At 45.3% G+C, this 23297-nt stretch overlaps 1 protein-coding gene across 3 annotated transcripts in view; it reads right to left on the reverse strand.

Moving 5' to 3' along the window:
- LOC147701285 (uncharacterized) overlaps positions 1-23297 on the reverse strand; it is a 525848-nt gene that overhangs the window by 206324 nt on the left and 296227 nt on the right. The window lies entirely within an intron of this gene.

Here is a 23297-nt window from a genome sequence, read left to right on the forward strand (position 1 = left end):
CTGTTACCCAGGGCCTCAAACCAAGAAATATATGGAGTCACCTGAGGAGCTACCTTCTTGCTCGATCTGAAGAGTCCCTGCCAGATGAGTCGGAAACACTGGAACAGTAAGGATCTTTACATATCAGGCATATACCACACGTGGTGCACTCAAACAGACCTTAGACCCTGTTATGTATATCTTTGCTCTGGTGGAGCTTTTGTGATGTATATTGTGATTCATTACCCACTTGCACTTATGTTGATTCATTGCGGCAATATTACTTTCCCATGTGATGACCTGCCATTGTTGGCCCAATGTTTAGTGCTTTCATGTTAAATAGATGCCTAACTGACCTTGTCTAGTGTAATAAATATCCCTGCTTGAAACAGGAAATTGTCCCCCCTGTTCAGGACAATGTACTCTATAATATGAGTTCATCCTGTGCGACAATGCCATTGATTGTTTATCAACTTACCATGTCTGATGAATATCGTTGAGAATTTCCTCCTTCATTATTGTCATTGTGTTGTATTGACAGAAAAATAATAAAAATTAAAAAAAAAATTAAAAATCTACAGCGGTTCCAATGAGGCCCACACATACTTGATTTGCTAAAAACCAATACCTGTCCACCTCTGGATACACATTGAATTCCATTTTCCACATAGCAAGACAGGCCCGGACTTCTTTTACTATGTTGCCACTAAAATAAAACCACCAACTTTCTGCAGATGTGGAGAACAGCAAAACAAATCTTGGCATTCATACCATCGTGATGATGTGGATCAACTCTGGCCAAATGTGACTCCATGCAGGGATCAGTACCATTGACCAGGTACTAGAAGTGTGACCTATCAAGGCACTACAGGAATTCTGTACAGATTTAAGTGACCAAGGACTGTGCTATGTTTTTATATGTGGACACAAATCATAAACTTACACAAAAGTGTAAGTTTACCTTGTGAATCAGGTACTCAGTTTGGATCCTGAGCAATGATGGAAACATATGCAATGCACTCGGACCTACACTCCATTGTGTGGCATTACTGTTGCTTATTTTAAGGTTGAGCCTAAATAGTGCTAGTGCTGTAGGCGATCTGTCATATTTACTTTGGGATGTATACTCCTCCTTTGCTTACCATTGGTTTATCTGTGTGTCCTTTTCAAAATGGGAGGGTGTTACTGGCTGATGGGTGCTACATGTCCCACCTCTCCAGAGAAGTTAACTCTCATGGAGTATTGTGGTGGGAATGAGCAGCAGTGTGCACTCAGTCCGAGCAGCGTCGGGCACACAGTCCCTATTTGCATTGCAGCTGATGAGTGCTTGTTAGGTTTTATTTCGGCTGCCTCTTGCTAGAAATTGCAGGGAAATCCACCAGAAAAAGGTTCCATTGCTTGTCAAGAGAACTGCCTTATTAGTGAACCTGAAGTGACTTTTAGCTGGACAGAAAATGTGGACCAGCAGTACCAGAGTCGACCGTCTGCACTGAAACTGTCGGGTTTTGATCTGTCTATGATCAAAACCAGCAGTGGTTAAAAAACCACGGGTCCGTGTGGGCTCCGGCGCAAGCAGCGCAGCAGGGACAGGCACCGCCTGGTTTAATTTGGTCCAATGGTCGAAGTGGGCGGGATCTGCAGGGCACGGCCTGCCCCTACTTTTTTTCTTCCAAAGATTCTATTCCCCTACTTTTTAGGTCAAGCGTCAGCGAAGGACCTATTGTCAGCGCTTTAGGGGGAATCTGAGACAGCGTTCGGGCACGCGCCTCTGCTGTCTCAGATTCCTCCTCGAGGGCGCGCACGGTGCCATGCCCATCTCCTGCCTAGGAAGCTCCAACACCACACACGCATGCGCATACCCAGAGACACACACACAAGCGCCCATGCACGCACGCACCCATACATACAGATATCCTATCCCCGCCGTCGCATACACACATGCGCGCACACACAGCACACACACACAAGCGCACCAAGACCCCCCGCCGCCCCCCCTACAAGTAAGGATTGATAACGTTGGTCTGACTCAGATAGCATACCATGGCAGCGTGCACACATCCCCCTCACACCCCACTCACCAGGTTCTTCGTTCGTGTCCCTCGTTTTACTTCTGCCTTCCTTCACCGCACACCACCTGGTTGTTATGTATTGTCTCGTCACTTCGCGGCCTTCCTGCCTCTCCACTTTCAGTCTTCCCGTTCCTACCCTTTACTCCGCCCTAGCTCCTCCTCCTCGCGTCTCTCCTCCCTCTGGCCTCTCTTTCCCCTCCTCCTCTCCCTCCCTCCCTCCCTGCCGTTGCCGTGCTGCAGGCCTTGTGTTTCTTTACTTTCATTATTTTGGTTCCCCCGTCCGCACCCGGCGTTCACTGGACAGATCCGTCACAAGAGCCACAGGAGCAGGTGATTATAGAAAAGATCCACATGTGCTCAAATATATGCTGATATTATGACAATAATTGGTGAATATTTACTCTGTTTTTGTTATTGTGCAAACTCCGGAAGAAAGCTAATGGTAAAACCAATCGGGATCGTAAACTGATTATACAGGGTAAAAAGTAATTACTGATGTTTTATTCATGTGTGGAACATTGGCATGACCGTGCTCATTGGGACATGGTTTTATCCCGCGTATTAGAGCTCAACCAACTTGGGCTGCGGCTGCTCCCTGCAGCTGGGAGAGCATGCACCAACCTGCCTCAAATCGAAGTAAGTCAAACATTAAACTTCACTTATAACCTCTGAAGTCGTAAAACTATCAGTGCTCTTAACAAAATTGATGTCCCTTTGCCCATTTGATTGGCCAGATTTATTACATCCATTTACCCATTAACGCCCGTGCCGCTTTCAGGGCCTGCCTGGCTCTCTTCTCTGATCTCATATCGGAGTCCGGCAGCCAGACACCTTCAGATTGGGATGCTACATCACATTCACTTGTTATCACTGCGAGTTGGCTAAGCAGGGCTGACCTAGGGCCCTGCAGTCATATTTTCAAGCAGCCACGGCCGTGTAGGGCCTCAGACCTGTATTTCCTGGGTCTGCCTGTCAATCACTCCAGAGGCCAGCAACACGCTTTTTCAAGTCGTCACAAGGTGACAAGTAGTGAAAGGGTGGGGTTACTACCTGCTGCCTGTGAGTGATTGTCACAGAATCGGGTCCCATGCATCCTGTAAAAAGATGCTCTGATCATGCCTCAGCACCTACAGAATATCCGTTCACAGCATAGATAGCTGCTCATCGTTTTGCACAGAGCCAAACTATGAGGGGGGAGCTGAGCCTACAACTTATGTCAGGTAAACTGGGCCAGAGGCCTTGTCTGATGTATGTCAGCCTGTGTGTGTGTTTTTTTTTGTAGGGCCAATGGGAGAAGGGTGTGAGTCTTGGTGGCAGGGGGTATCGTTGTGACCACAGACGCTGACTTTGAGGCTGCGAGCTCAGCATCCTATGGTTCTGCTTGGGCCCTGGGCAAATAACTTAATATCCTCCTGCCAAATCATGCTTGTGACCTTGTGTAATTTAACTGGTGCTAAGGCACGGAGTGGTATACAGGGAAGTAGGCTGTTAGGATGATGGAACATTCAAAAGAGAGGCGTCGGAAGAGAAGGAGGATATGAAAGAGAAGGGTACAGGGAAACAAATTACAAAATGGAACGGGAATAGACCGGGTGAATTGTGTATGTTGTTCTGGGGGTCCAGGGTGCAAAAGCACAGATCCATTAGGTTTTAACCCAGTTTTTAAACCTGTAAAAAACAAAAAGGGTATTAAAGCTGCAGTGTTCCAGGCAGCAAGCTTGTGCATGTATTAATATATATATATTTATTAAAATTATCACACAGATGGCACTTAACCTATATGAAATTCTGCACTTTGTCAAACAGCCACAGAGAAAATAAATCACAAAAACCCCCAAAAAGCATGGAGTACAAACATAACAAGTCTTTCACCCATTCAACATTTTGTTTTATCAAAATTCATAAGGCTAAATTAGAGCTTGGAAAAGAAACATTCTGACATTTGGCCTTGAATTGATTAAGGAATTTGGGTACAAGTTATTATCCACACGTACGTATACCCTATAATTATATACACCTATGTATAACATACATACGCTATGTATTCAACCCTGTTTACGTGGTCCTCAACGCAGACTTCAAAAGGAAAATGTATTATCAAACTGCAGAAAAAAAACACAGGGAGCTATGGCATTGGAAAACCTTTTCAGAAAGAATTACGGTGGATGAAACACACGTCAGTGCAGAATTTCAGAGGGTTTATTACAATACAACTGTTTCAATTTACACAGGTAAAGAAGATTCACAGATACCAATTGCGTAGGATGCACCATTCAAATAAAGCTTCTATAATGTTGATACTATAAGGCTTTCTCTTTAAACTCTCCACCAGCAACTGTGCATAATTTCTTTAAAAAAAATTGTTTATTATTTTAATGGATGCATTCCTTAACAACAAGCACTGCTCGCAGCTTCTCACTCATTCTGAGAAGCTCCACCTCTTGCATTTCAGCCACCCTTCACAGTTGTGCTATCTGGCTCAATCTCACCCACATATCTCTCTGACACAGGAAATTATGGATGTTTCTTTTGCGAAATCTTTAGTTCATCAGTAACAAATGGTGCACGCTGGCTGGATTCAGCTGGTAGCATATAATGGTGATGCTATGTTAAATATCTCAGTGGATTCCGATTGCACAAAATGCTGGTTATTGAAATAAAATGGTGCATATTGATGTTTTTGGGCATTTGTAGCTAGCAAGCATTGCTTCCTTTTTAGGTCTCCCCTGAGCCAAAGCGCTTGCGCATTGCTCCGGCGAGATTATAGTAAGTAAGTAAGTAAGTAAGTCCGAAAAGTCTACCAAAACTGCGGATTAGACACAGTTCATGTGAGACAGGCGCGTGCACAACACCAGCCACGTCACACACCACCATTTGTCTGTGCCTCGGCATCAGACTTCAAAGGCTGCCGCTCCCCCGCCGCCCCCATCAGACTTCAAAGGAATGCGCTCCCTCTCCCTCGCCCCCGCCACAGCAATGCAGAGAGCTTGTTAGAGCTTCAAACTAGACTGCGCTGCTGGCCAAAGACTTTTACCATTATTTCTTTTTCCCATTTTGGGCAGCCCTCACTTCATCTTTCAGGATGGCTGCTGCATGCCTTTCTTTTGTTGTACGTGGCTCGCCCAACACAAAATTATATATTTTTTTTCAGCACGGCATGATGCACATCATCTTTAACAATGGCGGTTACGCGCCTTTCTTTTGTCATGCACGGCTCGCCCACCTCTTTATTTTAATTTGGCTTTCGCCGTCCCTCATCAGTGTTTGTCAATGTAATCGCATGCACGGTGCGCACTATAAGGATTCATTTGAATTGTTTACAATGGTGGTGGTGGGCGCCACACATACCATTTGCAGCAATGCGGGCATTGTTCGTGTTTATTTTCCTGGCGCTCTGGGCGCTTTCACTTTTATTTGTTTGTCACAATTGCGGCAATTTAACTGTCCTGCGGCACACACATCACATATAGAGTGCTTCTTCTGTTCATTGTTTGTGCCATGTGTGCTTTCGCTTGCATTTGTTTTTACAAACGCAGCAATTTAACTGTCACCGTACCGGGTTACACACCCCACTTGCAGCAATAAAGGGTGCTTCTCGTGTTTTTTGACTGCGCCCCATGCACGCGTTCACTTTTGTTTTTTACAATGGCGGCAATTTAACTTTCACCGTTCTTGGGCACACACACCATTTGGGGCAATATAGGGTGCTTCTCATGTTTATTGTCTGCGCGCCATGTGCGCTTTCACTTTTATCTGTTTGTCAAAATTGCAGCAATTTGACTTTCGCCATCCCACGTCGTCCACGTCAGTGCTTCTCACTCTCAGCGCACCATGCACACTTTCAGTTTTATTATTTCCCTTTGCAGCCTCCAGGGTAAAACAAAATAAACAGTGCCAGGCAGCCTAACCCCAGAAAACCATGGCGGCAAATAATGGCTGCTTGGAGTCTTGGTAGCTGGAGCAGAAATCTGCACGCGATCGTCCTTTATCTCACATGTTTAATTGCAGCAGTTTCATTTTCTGCAAAGCACGGCATGCATTAGGAAAACGCCTCAGCCTATTTCTCCTGCTCCTACCTAGCTGTGCACACTGGTGTAGCCGAATAAATGCTTCCTCTCAATTTCTCATTTTACTAAAGTTGAATATTATAAACAGTGCCCCCGGCACAGATTCTCTGATAAGGTAGCACAGTCAGCGTAAGGCAAGCACTGTAGCACAAGCTCCATTCTAGTTTTTTTTACAATTAACTTGTTTGGATAAGAGGCTTACATACATACTTTCAACCCTTCCCTGCAGCTCAACACACAATCTGCCCCTGCTCCACAGCCTCTCCTCGCTCCTCCCCCCTAATGCACACACAGCTCACACCACTTCGCCACACCTCACAGACCCCCTTCCCTGCAGCTCAACACACAATCTGCCCCTGCACCGGTCCTAGGATGCTTGTTTCTGGTCCAGGGATGACATGGCTTGGCAGTTCGGGCTGGACTGTTCCCATGAGGCACGGGGTCAGACTGGTTTGCATATGGCCATGTCTGAACTGGGGTGGCAGAGTGAGCTAAAGAATGATGATCAATTAAACCCAGGTCAGTTGACTGGGGGTCAGTGCTTGCAATGTTTAACACTCCCTCCATCATCCCCTTTGGTTTTGCTTGTACGCCCTAAGTTGGCAGGGTATGCTCATACGCGGGTCCCTTGCTCACTTTGCCACTGGATTCAAGCTAGCCTGGCTGATGACGGCTGATTAGCCAGAAACCAGTTGCAGCTGGCTTGTTTCCGGTCCAGAGAAGACATGGCTTGGCAGTTCGGGCTGGACAGTTCCCATGAGGGACAGGGTCAGACTGATTTGCCTATGGCCATGTCTGAACTGGGGTGGCAGAGTGAGCTAAAGAATGATGATGGATTAAACCCAGATCAGTATACTGGGGGTGAGTGCTTGCAATGTTCAACACTCCATCCATCGTCCCCTTTGGTTTTGCTTTGTTCACCCTAAGTTGGCAGGGTATGCCCAGTCGTGGGTCCCTTGCTCACTTTGCCACTGGATTCAAGCTAGCCTGGCTGATGACGGCTGATTAGCCACAAACCGGTCCCAGGATGCTTGTGTCCGGTCCAGGGATGACATGGCTTGGCAGTTCGGGCTGGACTGTTCCCATGAGACACAGGGTCAGACTGATTTGCATATGGCCAATGTTGAACTGGGGTGGCATAGTGAGCTACAGAATGATGATGGATTAAACCCAGATCAATTGACTGGGGGTGAGTGCTTGCAATGTTTAACACTCCGTCCATCATCCCCTTTGGTTTTGCTATGAAGCAGCACACCCTTAGGCAACCGTGGCTCTGTCACTGAGGTCCCAGGTCCCTTGAGAAGGGCCAGCTCCAGGGAAGTGCGACCAGTGTGACCGCACCGAGTGCTGACTTTGGGTGGAGCATCACGTTTGCAAGTATTTTAAAAGTGTTTGCTGCCTCCTTCCTTGCCTCCAGAAATTTTCGGAAACAGTAAAGATGTCATGATGACTCTGGTTATTAAGGTTCTTCCTAGAGAACGAGCGGTGTTTTTTCTAGTGGAAGGTTCGACTCATGGAAAGGCAGCTCAGGGGGTTAATGTGCCTGCTGCAAAGAACATGTACCGTGTAAATCACAAAGTGCACATGATATAAATAGGCCAGTTGTTTACTGCTTATGTCAGAGAGATCTTTTTGTTACTTACAGTTTATAAGTTAAAATCCTAACATTGAACAGTGAGCTATTAACTGTCGTCTAAGAGCTGCATGCAAGCCTGCAAGGTATAAATTGGAGTGTTATGTGTCCCCCCCCCCGTCTTTGATTATCCTAGTGTTGCAAAAAGTGATTTTTGGATAGAAATCAATTCTGATTATTAACCCTTTGTGCGCTGATGACGGAACCGCTCCGTCATCAGCTGCGGTGGCGCTGTGCTGATGACGGAGCGGTTCGGTCATGGCCTTGCCGCCGCGCCTGCGTTCTATTGAGCGGGCGGGGCCATGAAGGAACCGATCCATCATGAACCAGCCCAACCGCGGCTGATGACGGAGCGGTTCCGTCACCAGCATGTGGCCGCCGCGCGGCCGCCCCGCCCCCTTAGCACTGCGGCGGAATAGCCGCCGCAGTGAAGGGGTTAAAGAGAACCCCCAACCATGGTATTGCATTTTTAAATTCTGAGTTTGTGTTTGTCCAGACCAATTACTATTAACCTATACAGCCTACTAGTATGGTTGTCATGTGACTCCTAACCTTGTAGTCCTTAGTCTTATGTAACATTTTCTATACAGTGATTTACACACATATTGATTGTCTCTGTGTAATGTGTGTGATGTTAAGTGCTCTGATACCCTACACTGGTATGAGTGGGCTGTAAATCAAATTAAATGCATCTGAGAGAGTGTGTGGTTATGAAGACTTGAGGGGCACTGTTAAAGGGTGGTAGTGAGGGAATCCATGGTGGAGGTGGTGATTGGGGGGCACTAACGAAGATTAATGCACAGGGCCCCACCAGTACTAAGGACGGCCCTGCCCTTGAGGCTAGTCCGCCTCACCCATAGGTACCTCCATTGGCCTTGTTTCAGCAGTAGTAACTGCAACTCATCAGGGATTGGTAATACAGTATTTGCACACTCACCAAACTAAGTTCGCAAACTTCACAGTCTCTCTGCTTCATTCACAAGCACTTTTAACATGTGCTGTCTGCTGTTGGGCCTCTGGAATTAATTATGCAGCAATGGGGGACAACAATATGCCACAGTGTTGACTAAATTATGCATTAAAAAAGTCTTCAGCATAATACAGTATATTTTCTGATATTTTATTATATATTTTATTATTTTGACATGTGTACACATGCTAACAGTCTCTGGAAAGGTTTTGCCTTATTAGTACCAGTGTAACATACAAATGCAGCAGAGCGAAAGGTGATCACTCAACCTTTGCAATGGGCTATCCACTCAGCAGCAACACAAGTCAAATTTTTTATAACTTTTGATACGTTTGAGCTACAAACAATTTATTAGTTAAACTGGTCAGATTATGCAGCAGATCTTGTATTATGTGGCAAATATGGCAGAGCCATAATTATATAGAAAACATTTGCAAACTAACATAATTTCCCATTCATGTTTGAACTGCTCTTGTGGAAAAAGGGAGACGTACTGATGTCAAAACTCCAAGGCTCGGACACAAATGACTTGTGCTTCCACATTTAAACGGATTTGGGACATTCTGTGATTATTAGCATATCCCACTTTGTACATTTATTTTTATGTCAATTACTCATATTAAACCTTAAATAATCATGTGTATCCATTGGTTGTATTAAACTGGGCAGTGAAATGCCAAACAAATAATAAAAATTGGAATGTATTCGCATTCTGGCTACACCTCTGACTCCGCCCACTGATCCAACCCTCGGGCTATTCCCGCCCTCTGATTCTCGGCCCACAGTTACCCTACTTTTTCCCCTCCCTTTGACCACTGATTTGTTTTAGTACAAAGCAGGGCAGAAATATTTTATTGGAGGGGTCAGTGTAGGGGCAAATCAAGCTTGTATTTCAATGTTTCTTTATTTAAAAAAACTGTAACAGTTTAAGTAGTTGTCATTGTATTTTCAAAAACGGGTAATACCGACTGTTATTGGATAATAGCAGGAATGTACTGTTGAAAATATACATAGAAAAATTAGACATTACCATGATCTGAATAACTTACACTTTAGAAAGCATGAGAGTTAATTGATGGGAGGTAACAGAGTAAGATTTGGGTGTAGCAGCGGCCAGAGCTGCTGTCTTCGGAGTTGGGGAACTAGGTTTGTCTCAACGTCGGATCAGCTGCCTGTGCTTTTGGGCAAATCACTTACTATCTCAGTGCCTAAAACAATTAAAAATGAATGTATAATGAAGCTGGTGCTCGTGCATTCTGGTTGAGTTTGCACTATGTAAATCAGCAAAAATTGAAAAAATAAAACAGCGCTAGTTCGAGCTTTTTCACAAGGGGCGCGTTTGGTTTCTCATGCCTGAATGCTCAAAACCTATTAAACTAAATGTCGTCCCACAACTGTGCATGAGAGGTGCTGAGGAAATAGAAATTTTACGTGGTCAGTGTGTCCCCCACTCGCACCCTATACATGTACCTATGCCCCATGTATGTCCATGTCATCATGTAATTCCCTTCTCATGGCTGTAATAATAATGCCTCTGCATTTCCGTCCAATGTTAGCATGTCAGTTATTAGGCCCTCCATGAATGAAACGTTAATTCTGCACTGAGGCCTATGTTGCCAATGCATTTTCATGGTACACGTTTAAAAGTCGAGATGAACGTTTTTGTGGCACAGCCGAGCCAGGTCCCGAATTCAGGCTCCGAGCCTCTTCAGACTCTGAAAGCTGCAGTTTAGTTATGTATCCCTGACGTCTCCCTTACTTCCTGCTCAGCCGAGAGGTGCCCAGCCTGGCCTGCCAAAGACAGTATTTTGCCTACAGTTATCTGCTCAGCTCCACAGAAAACACATTCCAGTCTAGTGAAAGGGGTAAACATATTCCGCCTGCAGAAGATAGGGCCTAGCCTTCCTGTCTCCATTCAAGTGATTTACAGAACCCGTTTCCATAGAAGGCCCATGGCCCCCACGCAATGCACGAAGAAATATATGCACACACTAGCATTTAGTGATGAACAGCCTTTGCTCGAGCGACCTTTACTTCAGACAATACATCCTCCAAACACAAGATATCAGATATGCCAAAGGTGTAGGTCGTTCTGACATCCCAGACTCCTCTACTAGTGCTAAAGTCAGCTCCCCAGTTTTCCCCAGTTACACGTCAATTTCACGTCATGGCCAGTTTTGCGCGCACAAGTAGGGTAAAGGTTCCTGCTGACCATGCAGACCCCCTCTATGCATCCACCCACCTATGACACACCTATGACTCATCAAGTGAACACCCACATGTACGCCTCCTTACACGCCTTCTTTCACGCCCATGTGTTCTTATCTCTCTCTTTCACTTGCTCCGCCTGGAGCGCTCCGCCTTCTCTATTCAATGCAATGTATGTTTTAACTATATATAGTGTGTTATGTGAATAAAGAATTTAGATGACGACCCTTCCTGAACCTTAGTGGTGATGGAACCCGATTCTCCAGTAGCTCGAGCTATTGCATTAAAGCCCTTTTGAATCGGACACCACGGACTCTGCCTCTCATTTTATGAGCAATCCTTATTAATGTATAGAAATTCCGACAGGGTAATTAATTATTTACCACATTATTCTGGCGCCCGAACAGGGACGAGTCCCCTTCCCCACGCGCCGGCGATGTAGGTCCAGCCCCCTGACCCCTTCTATACCCGTGACGGACTTCAAGTGTACACGACAGCGGGACTTCCTGCCTACTCCCTCAGGCCGACGGAGGAGACGGAGACTGCGACCAGGCATCCACACGAGGAGGTGAGGATTGCGGACCATCCCGACCAGAGCCCAAGCAGAGAGATCAAGGCCCGAGGTATCCCGAGGCCCACCTGTTCCGAGACGCATGCGCAGCAGCAGAAGCCGTAGCAGTCCAGTCCAGTATCGAGTTTCCGAGGCCTTCAGTTTTGCTTCCCGGTGAGTACCGTTATTGGGAACGCATAGAGACGGGTTCATTTATTTGAGCCCGGTAAAGACGGGTCTGGGTACAGAGATCCGGTAAAGACGTGTCCATTTGGGTGGATGCAGTAAAGACGTGTCTCTTTACGAGACCGGTATGGTTGTACTGTTTTGCAGTGCATAAAGTAAACAAGTTTTTCAGGATTGTGTTTTCTCTATGTACTAGTTAGGATGTATCTGTTTTAATGTTTTAATGTCGTAGTATGAATGATTGTTTCCAGTCTATTTTTGTGTATATTGTGTTTTCGTTCAAGTTAGTTCCAACATGCCACTGTTTCCGAAATTACGCCAGATAGGGACCAGGAAAGGGATACTCAAAGAGGCAGTTCCCGTCCCGCCTAGGGACACTCCTGGTCATTTTATGTACCAGAAGCACGGGCTAGATGCCATACTGTTTTTAGACTTATGGGTAGATTACACGAAGGATTTGGAAGAGAAATATAGATGGCCTGTCTCAGGGACATGGGATGCTGATTGCATCATGAGAGTAGAGAAAGCACTATGGAAAAAGAAAGCTAGACAGTCCCAGAAAGATGCCATAGAGTTGTGGCGTAAAGAAGCGCATAGGAGAACAGAAAGAAATACACAAAGCAGAGAGAAGTAGAGAAGCATCAGAGAAAGCCAGAGAAAAAGAGCTAAAGGAAGAAGGTGAACGGGTTAAGACAGAACAAGCAGATAGACAAAGAAATGCCCTTCTTAAAGGCATGTATCCCGTCCTCGCCGAAGGACTACCTAAAGTGACCCCGGAAGTGCCTAGTAATTTGCCGCCACCATTGATCCCGACTAAAGTCCGTAGTCAAAAACAGACAGCAGCGGACATTTTTCTTTCCTCCTATTTGGAAGACGCCGCTCCGGATTATGTTAATGCAGGTTTTCCTCCTCCTCCTTCTCCTGGCAACAATCCTAACAACCATTTTCTCCCTCCGCCCGTAGCACAGGATCAACCCGCACCAGTAGTGACACTGACAGTGAAAGACGACTCCAGCCAAGGGGCAGTGGGAGGGGGGCTCACCACAGATATACTGCACACGCCGCCACCATCACGAACACTACAAGAATTAGCACTACAACGAACGCCAAAAACGACAACAACACCTCTTAAACAAACTGTAACGATTTCAAATTGTATATATGATCCAGTACCAGGTGTAAGCTCAATGCTCATGTACTCAGTACGATTAAGACGCGTTGCAGACTATCTGATCACATTACCAGGCATGAAGGAACATTTAGACAAAATATACCACTTCATTAGAACGGGGGAGGGACCCGAGAGTATACATGAGTCCATGGCACATAGAAAGGTGGAGGTTCAAGGCATGCTTTTATGATTTTTGATTAATTGTCTGATCAGGGAACAAGACCAGCCAAATAAAGAAGTAACTAAAGGTATGATTGATTGGAGTGACAACATAGCTGCCGGTAAACATGATACAATGTCAAAGATAGAATGTATGTACAGGAAAATTCGTAAAGCAATTCTGAACATACACAAGAAAGAGCAAGACGAGAACGAGAAAGAGGACGACTTAGCCTCTGGAGAGGATGAGCCAGAAACAGAGGAAATGGATAAAATGAATTACGTAGGCAGGGTGAGACAGTTTGACAGGCCTAAAGGCCTAGATTACAGTAAACATGGCCCTCCCATACCAGAAAGATATTCCCTCGAACACCTATTCCAAGCTACTGAGAATGCACTGAAAAGACGAGTAGGGGGCGATGAACCTCAGACTATGCATGAACAGGAACTAGCCCGGTCAGCCATTCAATGGGCATGTAATTCTAATATATATAATGATGACGTAGTGGCGCAAACTTTTTTGAGCCTTCCTCCGGAAGAACAGCGTTTAGCTGGTATTTACATGGTTCAACATCTAATCACATTGTACGAGAGCCAGCATTCTGATCCAGGTCCCTTGTATAAATTACTGGACGATTTACTCTTAGCGAGATGGAGAGGACTAGGTACCAAATTAATTAATGTCATTCTAGACCAACGACATAAGTACTTAACTTTTCTGACCACGCACTTGATTCCTGCCCCACGCCGCGACCGAAAGACCTTCCACATAGACAGACAGAACCCCCTACGAGAGGTACATCCCGTTAGGAATACAGCGAAAGAGCTTCAACGAGTATACGTTTACACACCCTTGACGAAAATAGAAATACTGGAAATGAAAAAATTACTGCCTTGTCATGATAAAGACCCGGGGGGGGTTCCACCGTGAATTAAAAGACATTCTCCGCATAGGGGATTACACATACGCTGACATCATTAAATTATTGAAAGTACTATTACCAGCAGGCATTTATGAAAAGCTTAAAGAAAAAGACTGGGAGGTGGGGGAGAAAAAGATCAGTTGGGCAGAATTGGAAGATGAAGATAAAACACGAGGCCCTGGTGTTGGTCTTGGGGATAAAGCCAAAGCACTACCTGAACTATCGATACAGGTCTTGCCGAGAGTATTGATTACTAAAAAGGAAGATTGGGATGCTATTTCAGCCTGTAAACAGAAACCAGATGAAGACACTAGTGATTTCTATTCTAGATTCGAAAAATGTTTTACTATTAATAGTGGCCTTAAGTCAAATAGTGAATCGTACCCACATCTTTTTGTGAGCAAACTAGTAGAGAATTCCTTACCCCCGATCAAAAATAGAGTACTGAAGGTTGAGAGTACCTGGCAAGCAAATAGCCCTTCCCAAATGTTGCAAATGTTACAGTACCACCAGAACAGAATTAGAGAGGAACAGGAACACAAAAAGAGACGCATGAATGATACGAAAATGAAAGTACTAGTTGCACAAACAGTACCAGCTGATGGACATAAAGAGGGCACAGCACCTGTTAAGGGAAATTGTAATTATTGCAAGCAACCAGGTCACTATGTGAATGAATGTGCTGTCCTGAAACACAATATAGCTACAGGCAAGACAAAAGAAAGACCGCGTCCTCCTAGACAGGATAACACCCCGCATAACACGCAAACACCACAGAACACGCAACAGACAGTAGCTGTACCCCAACCAATAGCTGCCACACAACATGTCACGCAACAAATGTACCAGTACGCACAGTCAGACTATCCAGAATATCAAAGGTACTCATGAAACAGCCTAGAGAGGGAGGTTGGCTTGCCTCTTATTGAGGTTCCTGTAGATCAAGAGGGCCCCTATGTACATAGTCGTGTATTGGGAAAGGATAGAAAATTTCTAATTGACACAGGGCCGAGCAGAACTACCATCAGTCACAACGAGGTTCCAGGGGCACCCCTCTCAGGCTCACAGAATATTTCCCTGGGATTTTCAGGAAAGCCTATTGTTAACGAAGTGTCAAAGTCAGTTCCCTTAGGAGTTGGTCCATTGTCCCGTACTACAGACTTGTTACTTACTAAGTCATGTCCAGAAAACTTGCTTGGTATTAAGACATTGAAGGAACTAGGAGCAGTGATTTGTTGTCCTCCGGAAGGAGTGAGATTGTTTTTACGTGATTTTAAAGGACATTATGTGTTGAGAGATTTTGATCCCAGGCTCCAGAATGTACCACAGCATTTATGGGCGCAAGGTCCGACTGATGTAGGTTACATGCACATAACGCCACACCGTGTCACACTCAAACAAGGAGTAGTACTGTCACGAATCCGAAAATACAAGTTACCACCTGATGCTGTAGTAGCATTACTGAAAATTGTTGATGAACTTATTGCACAGGGAGTGGTTGTAGAAACTGACTCAAATGTATGTAATTCTCCTATCATTCCTATTCTTAAACGAACTGACCCAAATGCTCCACCAGTCTACAGACTAGTGATTGACCTCCGAGAACTGAACAAGTGCATAGTACCCCAGTACCCAGTGGTCCCAGACATTTCTTCATTACTGACAGCAATTGATTCCGAAGCGACGTTCTTTACTGTAATCGATCTCAAGAACGCCTTCTTTAGTGTCCCAATCCATCCAGAGAGCCAGTACCTCTTCGGATTCTGTTTAAATGGACGCAGCTTCAAATTTACGAGGGCTCCTCAAGGATTCACAGAAAGTCCTAGTATTTACAGTCAAGCATTGAAAAGACAACTAGACAGTATTCACATGCCTACTGACACCGCACTGCTCCAATATGTGGACGATCTCTTGATCACAGCACGAACAGAACGAGACTGTGAACGTGCATCACTGACAGTCTTATCCTTCCTGGCAGACAAGGGGCACAAAGTGTCCCCTTCAAAGTTACAGTTCTGTGCCCAGCAAGTGGTGTACCTTGGACACTTGCTGTCCAAGAGGGGTAGACAGCTGACACCAGACCGTATTCAGTTAATTGCAAATCTTCCACAGCCCAAGACACAAAAGGAAGTACGGGCCTTCATTGGCCTCACTTCTTACTGCAGACAATGGATTCCCCAGTATGCATATCTAGCCAAACCACTCATACAGTTGACAACACAGGAGGCAGCGACTTCGACTGTCCTCCCTTGGACTCAGGAACATACACTCGCATTTGATGAATTGAAAAAAGCTCTATGTCAAGGACCAGTTCTAGCGACTCCATGTTACAGCAAACCTTTTACACTTTTTGTCACTGAACGCGAAGGCACAGCATTATCTGTACTTACACAAGATCAAGCAGGAAAACACAAGCCTTGTGCTTACTTTTCTAGTACGTTAGATCCAGTGGCCCAGGCTCTGCCTGCGTGCCTAAAATCAGTTGCAGCAACAGCTCTAGCAATCAGACAAAGCGATTCCATCGTGTTAGGACATCCCCTGACAGTACAGGTTCCACACTCAGTGGAAGTACTCTCGAACAGGACTCAGACACAACACCTGACTGACAGGATATGAACTGACATTATTCCAGCCACACATAGAAATCAGACGATGCAATACCCTGAACCCTGCTACACTCTTGCCCTCAAGCACAGCAGACCCTGCACCACATGACTGTGTGGAAGTAATTAATACAGTGACGAAGCCAAGACAAGACTTGACAAACATTGCACTACCAGACCCAGACCTGACACTTTATGTGGATGGTTCATGCATGAGAACAAGCACAGGAGAGTTAGTGGCCGCATATGCAGTGACCACTGATACTGAAGTTATAGAGACACATCGAATTTATACACTGTCAGCCCAAGCAGCAGAGCTCATCGCTCTGACACAAGCCTGCATACGAGCCAAGAACTTGAAAGTAAACATATACACAGATTCACAGTACGCCTTTGGAGTCGTTCACGACTTCGGAGTCCTCTGGTAGGAAAGAGGTTTTCTGACCTTTCATGGGGCCAAGATACAGCATGGTCCCCTCATTCAGGCTCTGTTAGATGCAATACACTTGCCTACAGCCATAGCTATCATGAAATGCAAAGCACATACTAAAGTCACAGACACCATTTCCCAGGGTAACGACCTGGCAGATCGAACAGCTAAACTTACAGCCCAAACTCAAACAGACATTCCAACTGACACGACAAAGACAGAAGCACCATCACTGACAACTTGCATGACAGTCAGAGATCCCTCACAAGATGTACTCGACATACAGACACATGCCACTCCAGACGAAATAAAGAAATGGACTGAACAAGGAGGGGTCCAGACAGACCAGGGTTGGATGACAAAAGGCAAAGCCACATGGTTTCTCCCTGACTCCATGGTTCAAGTTATCATAAATACAGCACATAGTCCAGCACACTTAGGAGAAAAGGCAATGTTAGACAGTTTACAGAATATTTGGTTCAACAAGCATCTACGTGCAGCAGCAAAACAGAAAGTGCGTACCTGCATGATCTGTTGCCAGTTCAATCCAGGCAAAGGCATTCCCGTGGAACAAGGTGGATTTCATCCTCTTGACCACCCTTTTGAAGTCCTCCAGATGGATTATATTCAGATGGACAGATGTCGAGGATACAAGTACGTCCTCGCAGTTGTATGTGCACTATCTAGATGGACAGAAGCGTACCCAGTCCCAGATTACACTGCTGTGACCACTGCCAAGCAGTTGGTCCGTGAATTCTTTCCGTGATACGGCTTGCCCCGTGTCGTGTACTCAGATAACGGTCAGCCATTCTCTTCTGAACGAATGAAACAAGTATCTCTTCTGTTAGGGTACCAGTGGAGATTCCATTGCGTACGACACCCAGAGGCAGCAGGTCTCGTCGAGAGACACAATCAGACACTTAAAACAAGACTAGCGAAGGTCTGTGCAGAAAAAGGCGTGGATTGGATGGTAGCATTGCCGGTTGCCCTCTTTTACATGCGTATGGTAGCTCATTCCAGAACAGGACTGTCCCCGTACGAGGTGGTTTTTGGTAGACCGCCGAATATGTGGGGTACGCCTATGCCAAAAAGAATAACTGATGTCGACAGTAATATGCTGACAGATTACCTGGCTTCCTTGATGTCTGCACTCCTTTCTTGTCGTTCACAGGTTGCAGCTGCCTTCCCCGACAACACCCAGGTGAAGGAGCATTCGATTGTCCCTGGGGACCTTGTTTTTATTCGGAATTTTGATCGTTCAAGTCCTCTCGAGCCCCGCTGGCGCGCACCGAAGTTGGTACTGTTAACGACGAGGACCGCCGTCAAGGTCGAGGGAAGAAAGGGCTGGATTCATGCCCACCACGTCAAACGCTTCCATGGACTTGGATCAGTAAACAAAAATAAGGACTGCCCCGATATCAGTGACTCAAAACTCCCTTTGCTAGAAAAGACTCCGCAACAAGAGTACAAATTAAAGCTACGGTCTAGTAAGTCAGACAGCGTTTAATTGTTTAAGTCCCCCTCGGGTGAAGCGGTAAGACAGGTTCCTGACATGTATAAGATCGTAGACCCAAATAGACAGAGAGATAGGCAGAGAGAGATGAAAGTAAAATATTGCAAAAACTTACGCAGCAGATGCATAGTAACTCTGATCATTATGTTTTTTCTCAGTATATCGATTATATGTTTAAGCTTGATGCTACAAGTTTTCTTTCCTCCTCTTGGTTCACATATACATTCTTCCTTCAATGACACTATTGAGCACACATTCAGTGATCTGCCACCCCATGAATTGTCATATCGACTAGCACTGCGCAACAATACTTTTATTCGCATGTTACATCATTCCCACCAGACCAGCAATGTAACGAATTGCTGGGTATGTGGCCGACTCCCACCTTATCAGAAAACGAAGGGAGTTCTGCCCCTCTTTCCTTATCCGTTTTCGCACAATGGTTCGTGCGGAGCATGGTTTGCTTTAATGTCATCATTACCAGACAGAACGTTCACAGATTCCCAGAGTGAATGGATTTGGGGAGACTTGAATATAGTAATGAATAAGGCATGTTTTCCCGACAAAGATGGTTTTCCCCAAAGGAAAGGAACAGATCTAGAAAATGAAGTGTACGAACTAGGAAATGTTTCCCTTAGCCTTATGATTCTGAATGTCCAGTCCGAGACAAATACAGGTTCACCGTTTATAACAGTCCTACCAGTAAAAGGTGAATTATGCGTTAGAAAGAATGGTTCGGTACACTTAGGACACAGTGATTGTAATACTGTGGTCGAATTCAATGATAAAGGAAAGTCTACTTTCAAAGCTTCCCGCCATTCTTATTTCATTTGCGGTCAGACAGCCTATGTACGTCTGCCCTTAGACTGAGGTGGGACGTGTTATATAGCGTTTCTATTGCCACCTGTTTTTCTAGCCCCATCCCATTATCATCGAGACTCACGACTAGTACATGTTAGACACAAGAGGGAGACCGATTCGCCAGTTGTCGATCAGACTGTGACAGCGTGGGAGCAATATAAAGATTTCATTAAAGGATATTTCTGGTTCGTAGGTCCCGTCCAAAACAGTAAATTAATATGCAGGTTAACAAGAACACCGGAAGCAGTAGTGAATGAGAATACTTCTGCCTTAGGAAACTTGACCGAGGAACAGTCTGCTATGAGACTTGTTGTTCTTCAGAACCGCCTTGTTCTTGACATCATCCTGGCTGATAGGGGCGGGGCTTGTAGAGTGATCGGCTCCAGTTGTTGTGTGTTTATTCCTAATAACGCGCCATCCGTGTATGCAGCCATAACAAGACTCCACAAGATAGCCCGTGAAATGCATCAGGACCCATGGTCTTGGTCCGGTTGGCTCTGGAGTGTAATAGCGGGATGGGGTTGGAAAGTGTTGTCCTTCCTGGGAATAATACTTCTCGTAGTATTCAGTTGCTGTCTCTGTCTGCAATGTGGCCCAGCGATTTGCGGCTTGTGTGCCACTGCCTGTATTCCCCGTCCACGTTCACGTTCCCGTGCACAAATGAAAAAGGACGAACAAATGATGCTATATGAACAAATAGACGGTCTCATGAATATAGAAGTGTCCTGAAGGGCACAGTAGGGGACAAGGAGGGAATGAGGAAATAGAAATTTTACGTGGTCAGTGTGTCCCCCACTCGCACCCTATACATGTACCTATGCCCCATGTATGTCCATGTCATCATGTAATTCCCTTCTCATGGCTGTAATAATAATGCCTCTGCATTTCCGTCCAATGTTAGCATGTCAGTCATTAGGCCCTCCATGAATGAAACATTAATTCTGCACTGAGGCCTATGTTGCCAATGCATTTACATGGTACACGTTTAAAAGTCGAGATGAACGTTTTTGTGGCACAGCCGAGCCAGGTCCCGAATTCAGGCTCCGAGCCTCTTCAGACTCTGAAAGCTGCAGTTTAGTTATGTATCCCTGACCTCTCCCTTACTTCCTGCTCAGCCGAGAGGTGCCCAGCCTGGCCTGCCAAAGACAGTATTTTGCCTACAGTTATCTGCTCAGCTCCACAGAAAACACATTCCAGTCTAGTGAAAGGGGTAAACATATTCCGCCTGCAGAAGATAGGGCCTAGCCTTCCTGTCTCCATTCAAGTGATTTACAGAACCCGTTTCCATAGAAGGCCCATGGCCCCCACGCAATGCACGAAGAAATATATGCACACACTAGCATTTAGTGATGAACAGCCTTTGCTCGAGCGACCTTTACTTCAGACAATACATCCTCCAAACACAAGATATCAGATATGCCAAATGGTGCAGGTCGTTCTGACATCCCAGACTCCTCTACTAGTGCTAAAGTCAGCTCCCCCCAGTTTTCCCCAGTTACACGTCAATTTCACGTCATGGCCAGTTTTGCGCGCACAAGTAGGGTAAAGGTTCCTGCTGACCATGCAGACCCCCTCTATGCATCCACCCACCTATGACACACCTATGACTCATCAAGTGAACACCCACATGTACGCCTCCTTTCACGCCCATGTGTTCTTATCTCTCTCTTTCACTTGCTCCGCCTTCTCTATTCAATGCAATGTATGTTTTAACTATATATAATGTGTTATGTGAATAAAGAATTTAGATGACGACCCTTCCTGAACCTTAGTGGTGATGGAATCCGATTCTCCAGTAGCTCGAGCTATTGCATTAAAGCCCTTTTGAATCGGACACCACGGACTCTGCCTCTCATTTTATGAGCAATCCTTATTAATGTATAGAAATTCCGACAGGGTAATTAATTATTTACCACAGTGCAATCTGGGCTGACTTGGCACAAAGTAGAAGAAATTGCCGAACATGTATTTGATAATTGCGGACTGTCCTTTAGCGTTAGCGAGGAGCAACAACCACTACAGTTGTTTTGTGGCTGGCAACCCATGGGCATTCTTTAGCAACCACCCTGATTTAAATACTACTTATCTTTCAAAAATAAGTCTGTGTTCTGTTTTCCTCTGCTTTAGTAGCTGATTCTTGTACCCTGTAGGAGTCACTTTTTAGGTCTCGCCTACGCAGGGGGCATGCGCTGCTTAGGAGGAGACATTTAGGAATCGGATTACCTTTTCCGTAAAAACGTGCACGCTTTGCATTGTTTTCAATGGCAATGCGTACACATTTGGGGATTCCCTTGCGGGAGCGAGCTTTGAAACCATCTGTTTGTAATTAACTTTTAAACAGATGGTTCCTTCTGCTCGCTCCGCAAGGGAAACAGGGGCAGGCCCCCTCCTCTCCCCCTCCCCCTTCTGCCTCCTCCTCTCCTTGTCTCGTTTTGTTGGTTTCTGGCCATCTTGTTTCTGTTTTCTGCTCTGATTGACATCCTGTGTGCAGATCAGTCTCCACACTTCTATCTCTACCCATGGGTATCAGTAACTGCACGTTGCTTCCCCAATCTACAGAATATTAGTTTGAACGGAACTCAGTGCACAATTTCAAATGTTCCTTTTGCTGCTTTATAAAACTTTCTGCAGTTCATTGTTCCCAGTGTTGCGGACAATATGCAGGAGGCAGTAGGAGCTGTCACAAAAGTAGACCACTATGCTGACGGGGTTTGCAGTGTAGGTGACTAAGCCAGCGTATCTTATGAGCAAGTTCAAGAGATACTAACAACTCTCTGCAACCATGGGGCAAAGCTAGGTCCCCATTAGTATACTACGTGACTATTAATATACGTATGTACTAACGCATGCTTTACAGTTGCAGCATTTAATTATTAAGATTTTACCTCACTTGAGCACAACCAGGAGTGGCAAACACAGGGCTGGTTTGGGGAACGCTCGAAACATGTTGACTCGAAATACTAGGTACACTTAACTTATTGTAATTAGTACCCCTAGTGTTCTACCCCGTTTTTAATCATACCTACTAGGAGCAAGAATAAATCATCGTCACCCACTCCACTTCACTACACTGACTGCACTACACATAGTCCATCACTTCAGTGCTCCTATGTAATTCCGCAAGTCGTAGCATGCCTCACTCCGTAGAGGACTGGGATGGCCCCAATGATGAAGCATGTCACCGTGGGGAAACCCTGGTGAGTGAGGGGACTCAAGAAAGAAAACTTCTTCTTTCAAACACTTAACTATTCCAACTCCAGCGAGTGTTGTGAATACCAGTCATCCAAGGGCTTGGTTCTTGATACCTAGATTCAGGGATTTGAAGGTCTACATAACTTTTAGAGGGTGAGCCTAGCCATCTTTTCCCTCTTTTTCCCCCTTCCATTTGAGTACAAAAGTAGATCGGACATCGGTAGCGAAAGAATACGCAGACTCCGGAGCCTGCCTTTGTCCGTTGACCTTGCCAACCAGCAATAGAAAGTAAAAGAAGACAAGACCGGGCCAACCTTCTTGCTGTGCCTGCTGATTGTTATGTCAAGGCGAGTGGTAATACGATTTTTCAAAATGAAAGCATCTAAAATGCTATTGAGTGCCAGATTGCTTCTATGCGCAAATTGTACGAGCATGATCCTAGTTTTAATTAAACATTGGTACGCTGTTGCTAATTTTATGTCAAGAACGTAGGCTCCTATTATGCCTTCTTTTCTTGCTTTATTTTGAATAGCAGCAAGATAAGCAAAAAACTACAAATACTCAGAAGGCACAGCAGGAAACTACTGGCCAATGGGATTAGAGTAAACAAACAAAGTACCAATCATAACCAGGATAGTATATATGGCCAGCTCTGACCACACGAAGCCCTCTTTTCTTGCTGCTACGCAGAAAGATAAGTCGCATTCTTTATTTCTCTAGTGTATTTAATGTTTGTTGCGTGTTTATTGCACTCTTATTGCTTATTTGTTGCCTGTTTGCTGA

This window comes from Lissotriton vulgaris, chromosome 7 (assembly GCF_964263255.1).
Source record: "Lissotriton vulgaris chromosome 7, aLisVul1.2, whole genome shotgun sequence".
Taxonomy (NCBI): domain Eukaryota; kingdom Metazoa; phylum Chordata; class Amphibia; order Caudata; family Salamandridae; genus Lissotriton; species Lissotriton vulgaris.